The sequence below is a fragment of the Lotus japonicus genome, chromosome 4 (assembly GCF_012489685.1).
Source record: "Lotus japonicus ecotype B-129 chromosome 4, LjGifu_v1.2".
Taxonomy (NCBI): Eukaryota; Viridiplantae; Streptophyta; class Magnoliopsida; order Fabales; family Fabaceae; genus Lotus; species Lotus japonicus.
In genome coordinates this window covers 42,612,600-42,622,861 of record NC_080044.1, presented here as the reverse complement: position 1 = coordinate 42,622,861, position 10,262 = coordinate 42,612,600, and positions in this window count along the sequence as shown.

The following is a 10,262-nucleotide window of genomic DNA, read 5'->3' as shown; positions in this document are numbered from 1 at the left end:
TCTTTTGAGACGCCGATAGTTAGCAGTGGGGATAGAAGAGTGAAACAGTTAAGGGGAAAGCAGATTGCTTAAGTAAAGATTATGAGGAACAATGACACAGGCACTACTACATGAGAATTGGACAATAAGATCAAGGAACTGTATTCCGAACTTTTTGCAGAACTCTGAGTTTCGAGGACGAAACTTTCTTTTTGGAGGGGAGTATTGTAAGACCTGGATTTTCAGAACAAGCTAGTTTCCGACTCACGCGTAGAATCAGTGTAAGCGTGACAGGAGTTTGATATTTGAGGAAGATTAATGAAGAAGAAAGTTCAGGAATTGCTTGAGGAATGTTGCGTAGTTGTTTTCGGAGTTAGTGCGAGTCGTCTGCACACTTGCCTTAGGGCGAGCGTGTCCAGAATAGGCTATTTCGCTCTTAAAGCAACGTTTTGAGTGAGATTTCGAACTCAGGGAAAATTTAAAGATTCTCTTTATTTTTCCATCGACCAGCGTTTCATTTCGGAACTCTGGACTGTACGCACGATAGGTTTCACTTTTCGGATGTCCGCCGACGCTAATTTCTTTGCTTCGAAACCCTATTTTCGAGCAATGGATGAAGACTTTTTCTATTCGGGACTTCTAAAGAAGATTCCGTCCGCGTTGCCAGACTTGTTTCGACGTTTCCAAACTTTCTTCAGTTGGAAGTTTTGTCGTTTGAGCATCACAGCAAAAAGTAGTTTTTCGGGGCAGATTAACCGACACCGCTTTTGAGTTTTTCGATATCGTTTTTCCCAAATCCTAGATATTTGTTTTGAGTTCTGGAATTCCGACGCCAGAATCTCTCTTAGAATTTCTCGGTGATCGTGCTGCAAAAATCGGAATCGCGAAATTTTCATTTTCCCGCGATTTCACCCGCCTATAAATAGCGCGAAAAAGCAAAATCCTCTCATTTTCTTTCCATTTGTGGCTGATTTCGTGGGGAGCAAGGGGGGAGGGGATTTCCGCGAAAACTTGACCAATCTTCGTGCAGTTCGTCCCTACTTCTAGGTATCGAGGTAACTATCATGAATCCTGCCTCTGATTTCTGTTTCTGCTGAGTTTCTGAAGTCGTTTCTGTGCTCTAAGTTTTGAGCTTTTTCTAAAATTGTCCGATTTCTCTGATTTCTCGCTTGGGTTATGTTCCTTATGTTCCCCTGAGTCTAAAACCTCTGTCAGTAAACTCTGATTGCGATTCAGTTGCCCAGGATCTGAAAAATTGACTCAAAACTCTTTTTGTCTCACATTTCGAAACTTTATTGTCGTAAAGCTATAATCTGACTTCGTGCCTTTAGGATTTGTTGTCACGGATGTCATGAGGATCGTTGCTGTCAAATTTGTTTTCAGAACTGATAACTTTGAAGTTTTGAGCCTTTATTTTGGACCAAAATGCCCCTGCGTAGTCGTATTTCGACCCGATTGTCCGAAAATTGTTCTGACAGTTTCTTTGCCTTAGTTTTACCCTAAAACTACCTTGTAAACTGATTTGATCGAAGAAAAAGAGCCGAAGCCCTTTTCTCCTTATGGCCGTGGGCTATTTCCTAAGGGGGGGGAGTTTTTCGTTTTCGAAAACTTGTCCTTTCGTACCCGTTTGTCGTATTCTGAAGCTTTGATGCTTTGTCTATCGTTTATGTATTGTATTGCGATCGAACTAATCGATTTTGTGTGGATTCTGCTTTGTTTTTCCTCCGAGGTTCAGTTGAAGGAACTTTGGAAGTTTCAAGGCATTCCTGTGAAGGAGATTTGATTTGCGAAGCTGGATCTGCTCGAGGTTAGGGCAACTTACTATATATTAGCTATGACTGCATGATAGGCGTCGATAAATTCGACTTATGTTTTATCTGATGTTGTTTTTGATGATGAGTTGATGTTATGATGCTTTTCCATACTTGTGATGTTGTGCTTTTGTTGGATTGAGCGTTTTGACGCAATTTCGGAGTGGAGATTCATTGATCTGGTGATCTTTGATATTTCGGGTTGGATGAACAACCCTAGGCAAGTCCAAATGTGGGGTTTGAGACTTAGCCATATGTTGGAATTCTTAGACTTTCCCCGGGAAATGTATTTTGGGTGGTTGATCTTTGAAAACTTAGAATGATAGAGCTTTGAAAAACTAAAGACTTGGGAAACTTAGACTTTGAGAAATAAACTCATAACTTGACTAATTTGAATTGAAACAATTTTTATTAACGTTTAAGCATAGGAGAACTGAAGGGGAAAATATTTACGAAAGGCGGGGAAAAGTCGACTTATGTTGTGGGTTAGGAGAGTTTGGAATTGGGGAAAGCCACTGAGGTGAGCTATGGTGATGATTGAAAGTCACCGAGTACTCTAGTACTCCTGGTAGTGTTGTTCGAGTCGTGTTGTATTGACCGGCACAGACTCTGGGTTTTGTTTGTGGGTTTTGTGGTGGGAGTTGTGTTGTATTGACCGACACTAACTCCAAGTCGTGTTGTATTGACCGACACTGACTCTGGTTTTGATAATCATATTGCACACGTGCATATACGCGATGAAGTGCCAAGCAGAGTACTTCGGTATAACAGGAAGTAACGATCAGCCATGCAGAGTTGAATCGGTCCTGACTATATCTGGCACAACAGGAGGTAACGATCATCCATGTAGAGTTGCATCGTGCCTGTTGATGTTCGGCATAGCAAGCAGAAATGGTCAAACCATGTAGAGTTTGTATCGTCTTGACTATAGCCAAAGGTGATAAGCGACGCCCGAGCAGAAATGGTTAAACACGAGGCCAGTGTTACGACCGTCTCGAGGTGCCCAGCCTATAAGTGGCAATACCATTGGTTTGTCCCGTCGCCAAGCAGAGTGACGTCGTTGATTTGTCCCGTCGCCAAGCAGAGTGACGTCGTTGACTTGTTCCGTCGCCAAGCAGAGTGACGTTGTTGATTTGTTCCGTCGCCAAGCAGAGTGACGTCGTTGATTTGTCCCGTCGCCAAGCAGAGTGACGTCGTTGACTTGTTCCGTCGCCAAGCAGAGTGACGTTGTTGATTTGTTCCGTCGCCAAGCAGAGTGACGTCGTTGATTTGTCCCGTCGCCAAGCAGAGTGACGTCGTTGACTTGTTCCGTCGCCAAGCAGAGTGACGTTGTTGATTTGTTCCGTCGCCAAGCAGAGTGACGTTATTCGGGTTTGTGTCAGCATATTCTGCAGTGACACAATGCATCTTATTATGATTTGATGTTGATTAACATTGTTACGTGTTTTGGTGATTGAATTGTGTAAGAGATTCGATAACATGCTATGTATATACCTTAGGGTAGGCAATACATAACTTATATGTATATATACAACATATATATATATATACCCCTTTTATCGCATGTTGATTGTATATCTATTGTATTCTGTAAGTTGACCCTAGCGCCTTGGCTTTGTTTGTATGTTTGTGCTTGGGCGGTCGGCCTGCTGCCAGGCGTCCGTCAGCCGGTTCGTGATGATTCGTTGTGCGGGAAAGACCCGGAGCGGAACGACTATTACTGAAGCTTTCGACGAGGACCCGGACTTCATGACTGTTCGAGGGAGGGTCGATGATAGTAGTGTGGGTTATGGGTGGTTAGAGCCTTTTGAGTTAGTTGTTACTGTAATAGCTCTGATTCGTCATTCATATTTTGGGACAGGGTAGGTTCCCGACGCATGGCTTTTGTGTGGTCCTCTTACTGAGGGATCACAGTGAGTCAGTCGGACCATAGGGGTCTTTGCTTAGGCCATTTTGAGGCCGACTTCCTCCTAGTGGTTTGTAATTATGATTTTCTCACTCACACATCTGGATATGTAACTATTTGCCTACGGGCACACTACTTTGGAGTCACTGCGAGTGCGCGTGACATGGGAGTGCAGCTGAGGCTGTACATGTGTAAATATTTGTGTGTTGGTTGGGTTTTGTCTTTATTTTCTATTGCTTGATTTAAAAGGTATCAAACGAAAAAATTACCTGTTTTCAGCGTAAAGTCTATTTTTGGTTACTAAAGTGACACCTGGAAATCGGGGTGTTACAGTTTTGATTTTTCTTCCTTTCTTTGCTATATATAAAGGTTGGAAATTCGCGGGAAAATGAAAGTTTCGCGAATCTGATTTTTCCGGCATCATTCTCCATGAATTCTAAGATAGGTTTTGGCAAAGGAATTCCTAAGCTAAGAAGATGTCTCCTTGTATTTTTGGCAACTAATGCAAAGTCGGTGCAAAGTCGGTGTAAAACTATTTTACCCGATAAGTTGCTTTTTGCATCGAATGTCGGAATGGAAAACTTCCTTCTGAAGAAAGATTGAAATCATCAAGAGAAATGGGTGTACGCGTGTAGAATATCCATTTGAAGCTCTGAATAGATAAAGTCTTCATTGTCGAGAAGTTCTAGGGTTTTGAAATACCAGGGATTCGGTTTCGGCAAACTTCCGATGATTGGAATCGGACGTTCGTAGATCCTAGAGTTTCGCCTCGAAACGATTTTGATATATGGAAAAAGAGAAGTTCTAACATTTCTCTGAAGATTTTTGGAATTAACTTCCGTCGTGCCTAAAAGTGAAAATTAGCTATATACTAGGGTTTCTGACCTAGGTTTAAGCGTAAAACGTTCGTGCTATAACTTTTATCGATCATAATGCAATCCTTGAACTTTTCCTGAACTTTCCCCTTCATAAATATATTTCATTTAATAAACTTTCGTTCAGGTTTCCCTTCACATTACATCAACCCTAATCGTAAATGGAAATCTCTTCCACTTATTCTAAGCTTAAAATCTTGGGTCTTACATTACTACCCTCCAAAAAGAAAGTTTCGTCCTCGAAACTTAAGGGTCCGTAAAAGTTCTGGATATTATTCCTTGATCTTTTCTTCTAATACCCATATAGCACCGTCCGTGTCTTTGTTCCAAATAACTTTTCATTAAAACACTCTGCTTTCCCTTCGATTGTTTCACTCTTCTAGCCCCAATGCTGGTTCGACGGCGTCTCAAAAGACATATCATCTTCCAACTCTATGTTGTTCGGTTCGACCACCTGCGTTGGGTCTCCGTTTGAAGTAATACTTGTTGGCATTCGTGCAATTGCACAACATTAACCACTCGTTCCTTTGCTTTTGTTCGTCCAAAATGTTGTTTAGAAACTCGGTACATCTCTATGCTCCGAAGTGAATGCTCAACTTGTCCTCGAGACGTGCACTCATGATCCAAAACTCAACTCAATCGCTTGATCACTCCTAGACGAAACATTACGTTGGAATCTAATAATCCATTATTGTTGTCTCCGTCCTCAAGACCTTCCTTACTCAAACCAATTTAGACTTACTGAAATTCCTAACGCTTCGCATAAATCGAGACTTATCCTCTAGAAGATCAGTTCATAACTGTACCTCAAAGGTCTTAACTAGTCATTTTATCATCCGATCCTCCAACCTTCTGAGGTTTAACTACTATCGTAACTGCTATCACCACTACATCCCTTATTCATACATGATTTTCAACTCCCTAAGTCAATCTTAATCATAGGATTCTTATTCAACTGAGCAAAATTCACTTGCTAACTCTAGCATGCATCACCGAAATCCATGACAAAGTTCCATTCACTATTAGACTCTGAGTAGCCTGTCCAAATATGATAACTTCAAGTATTCATCTTAATACTAACACTTTCCTTCTTGTAACTTGATTACCATCTCGTCGATAAACTTCTTAATCCCTCAATACTCCTTAAGTGAATATCCATTTCTTAAAACTATAACTCCTCCGCTTACCCAAACAACCTGATAAGTGTCGTCACGTTCTCACACTCATAACTGGATCTTGATATCCATAGTCATAACTTGATATGTTAACATCATTCAAATCTTATCACATGGTTCATTATGTCCGCAGTCTCATAATCAACATCAATCGATTACCAACTTATAACCAACTTTAACACTCTACACAACTCAGAATTTCTTTACTTCAAGATCTCTCTTATACTATACCTCAAGGTCTTAATCCGCAACTCATCTTCAGATTTCCAATCTCCTACTCGTACGTGATTCTCAACTCTCAAGGTCAATCTTAACCCTAAGATTCCAATCCAACTTAGTAAATCTCACTTAGTAATCTGAGCATATTTTCTTTGAAATCCATATCAACAACCTCAAGGATTCAACTTATGCTAAAACTTTCTTTTTCTACTTAATCATTGATTCAACACTTAGTCACTCCCGAAAACTCCTGACGATTCTCTAAGTCTTACACATTCAAGTTAAACTTCCTGGGCTTGAAATCTAAACTTTTATCTAGTTTGCATCGGTAATGTCCTTTGACCCTTTAACACTTTTCAAGTGAAAATTCATTTCTTAAGACTATAATGTCTCCACAAAATCATGTACTTAGCAAAACTTATTCCTCGAACTCGACTACAACAATCTAGTTCAAAGTTAATTCTTCTCCATCTTGCTACTTATCAAGCTATCATCTATAACCTGATTAAATCCAACCTATTTGGTCTCTAACAATTCCACTCTGTAATCACATAACCTATGACTTCATAACTTCCGAGAAAATACCTAATTTGTTTCCAACATTAAATCTTTTGACTGAGTCTACTTCTACTTGGAGTAATCACACGAACCAACCAATTAATGTCTAAACGACAATCATCAACTTCCAAAGGTTCAATTCTTAATCTTGTACAATCAAGTGCTTAACACGAACTTTCCTCCCAAATTCAACTAATCTTCGATCAGATCAAGTTAATCTTACCAATCCTTCTATCAAAGTCCATAGCCAGCTGTGATTCCGAATATCACCCCCTCAATATTAAGTTGATCAGACCTAATACATCGAAGGTGGAAATCTAGAAAAACCTACTGGATCAGTCAATGAGTTCCTATCATCCAATAGTCACAAATATCTTGATATTAAATCCTCAATGATGTCGCTTCGGAACTACACACTCCCGACATCATAGGTATAATATCCATACGAAATCTCTCTAAGATTCATTCCTTAGCTTCTAGCTTCTGGTCAGACGCATCGGTACAAGACGACTTTCTAGGCTTAACGTGTTATCTTAAACCTCGGGTACTTCTATAGCTAAAATACGAGCTACGTTCAAATAAGGTATTAATAGGCGTAATAACTATAAGGTCAAAGCTTAGACAGTATAAATAAGTTAGGTGTGTTTGCACACGCTACGAGAGTAATGGAATATATTATACTGAAATGAGAAAGAATGGTTAGAAAGTTACCATCGTTCTATTTAGTTAAACCAACAGTTAGTACTAGTCATAAGATAGCTTTTCCATAACTATACGATATGAGTAAGCAATAACTTCAATCAATTTTTAAGCGAAAAATCGCTTGCAGACAATCAATTTTCGCTCTTTGCAGAGTCACACAACCTAGCACAGAAGACCTATTCCCCAACAACTCCCGAAAGACTCGACCGTGCTCTGATACCACAATGTAACACCCCGATTTCGGTGGCGTCACTTTAGTAACCAAAATAAACTTAATGCGGAAAAGCGTGAATATTTTTTTTTTTATAATAATAACTAAGACAAGACTGAATTAAATAAAACCCAAAAGCGAAAAGCAATAGAGCTAACATACAATATATAAACAGCCTCCGCTGTAAGTAACCTCGTCACGAGTAAACCTCCAGTGACGGAAAGAAAAGTGTAACGCCCGAAGGCAAAATGTACAAACCAAATCTAAAGGTAAGTGTCCGCAACACTATCCCTCAAAACTGAGAATAAGCTGGCCCATCGGCCTAAAGCAAGACCTCCTAAGTCCAACCAACTCTCTGTGATTCTCGTAAAGAACCACACAAAAAGCTATAGGTGGGAAACTACCCTGTCCCCAAAGAAAACAAATGATGTTCAGAGCTAAGACTCTACTCCTACACTAATCCCATCTCGAGGAGCTCACACCAGCACTAAAACCTACATGCTAGCATGATCGTCGCCCGAATCTGAATCCAGAACGACCTAGTCTATGTACACCATCCGTCCTCCTCTCGCTACCGCGATACGCTCCAGTTCCCGCATCTCAACCCTAGTTCCTCCCGAAGGATGAACCATCATGAATCAGCCCGCCAAAGACATCTGACAAAGGGCGTTTGTTCGCCAAAGCACACACAGAAGACGCGAGGGTCAACTCCAAAGAATTATGTAAATAATAGCACCAATAAATATAAATAAGATAATAGCCACTTAGGCTTATAACTAGGGATAACGTCCTAGGGTTGCATATTTCCACAAAGAATATAACGACTGTAAATCACAGTTAACATGCATCAAGTAGAACTAACAAGTATCAAACACACTCATCAACTATGTCAGTATGCATGTTGCATGAAATGATATGCAGGTTAACCCAGTCAACCAATATGCAATCCGGAACGGATGGACATCATCGGATCAGCCCTTCACCAGCCACGGTGGTGCCATTTCGGCCCGTGATGCCTCTTACTCCAACATCATCATGTAGTCAGATCAGCATAAAACCCGAAGGCCTGCCATTTCGGTCTGCTACTAAGAGTCGCCTAATAGCGCTCTTACGCGGAAATCCGGGTCTTATGACCATTTTGGAATCCACCGAGGTCCGGTATCACGCCGTGTATTAACTGTAAGATCAAGATTTGGTCATGTGGTACAACTCTATGTTTTGATGATAACAAGTATTTATTTGTGGATGAACAACTATGATACTCTAATGTTTGTCTTGAGTGTTTTGAAAAACAGGTTCTGATTCTGACACCAGAAGATATATTCGTCAGAAGATCTGAAGATCAGAAGCTCTGAAGATCAGAAGATCTGAAGATCAGAGGATCTGAAGATCAGAGGATCTGAGGATCAGAGGATCAGAAGATCAGAGGATCAGAAGATCTGAGGATCAGAAGATCTGAAGACCAGAAGCTCTGAGGGACCAGAGGCTCTGAAGGTTCAGAAGCTCTGAAGGTCCAGAAGCAGAAGTTACGAAGGTCAGAGGATCCAAGCTTCCCTCTGACTCTGATCACCAAGCTTCACAAGTTCCAACACGAAGCATAACTCTGATCAGAAGTCAATGGTTAAAGGCAAATGTCTCTATCGAGAAGTACAAGAGCAGTGTACTATTCTGAAATGCCTACCTACCAAAGTTCAGCCACTGCAGGTTCTGGAAGTTCCAGAAATGCCCTCCAACGGTCATATTCTCTCAACAGAAATATCCTTTGCACCTTGGACTATAAAAGGCTGAAGAAAAGAAGAAAGCAAGAGCGAGAGAAAACAAAGAGCTGCAATACAAGAAAAGATTCAAGCCTCTACTTTCTTCATCTATTCTTATTTGGTTTACACTCAGCTTATTTAGAAGCAAACTTTTGTAAACACCAACCTCAAACAGTTGTTTGATTTTCCTTAAGGGACCGGGTAGGTCAGTATCCTTAAGAAGACTAAGAGAGTGAATCTTAGTGGTGATTCCTTTAGGAGATCAAGGTTGATCGGATCCTAGAGAAGACTAAGAGAGTGAATCTTAGTGATAGCTAAGTCAGTGTATTGTTAGTCACTTGTAGGTTTCAAGTGCAGTTGTAACAATTATCTGATTAGTGGATTGCCTTCATTCTAAGAAGGAAGAAATCACCTTAACGGGTGGACTGGATTAGCTTGAGGGATTTATCAAGTGAACCAGGATAAAATACTTGTGTGCTTTTCTCTTCTCTCTATCTTTATCCGCTGCACCATCTATCTTAGAGAAACCGAAAAGATTTACTTTAAATCTTAAGGGGAAAGTTTTTATATTGAAAACGCTATTCAACCCCCCCCTTCTAGTCGTTTTTCACACCTTCAATTGGTATCAGAGCGCAAGTTCTGATTACCACACTTAACAGTGTTCAGTAGATCCGGGCCAGTGTGAAAAACTCATGGATTCCACCACTACTACAAGCAAATATCAATACAGTGCAAGACCACCTATCTTTGATGGTCAGAGATTTGATTTTTGGAAAGATAGAATCAAAAGCTTCTTTCTTGGCTTTGATCCTGATCTTTGGGATTTTGTTGTTTATGGCTACACCCCTCCTGTTGATGAACATGGTGTAAAAATCCCAAGGGAGAAGATGAGTGAAGATCAAAAGAAGGAGTTCAGAGATCATCACCGATCAAGAGCTATTCTACAAAGTGCCATTTCATATGAAGAATATGAGAAAATTACTGATCGTGATTCCGCCAAGGGCATATTTGATTCCTTAAAGATGACACATGAAGGAAACAAAAAGGTGAAAGAGACAAAGGCGTTGTC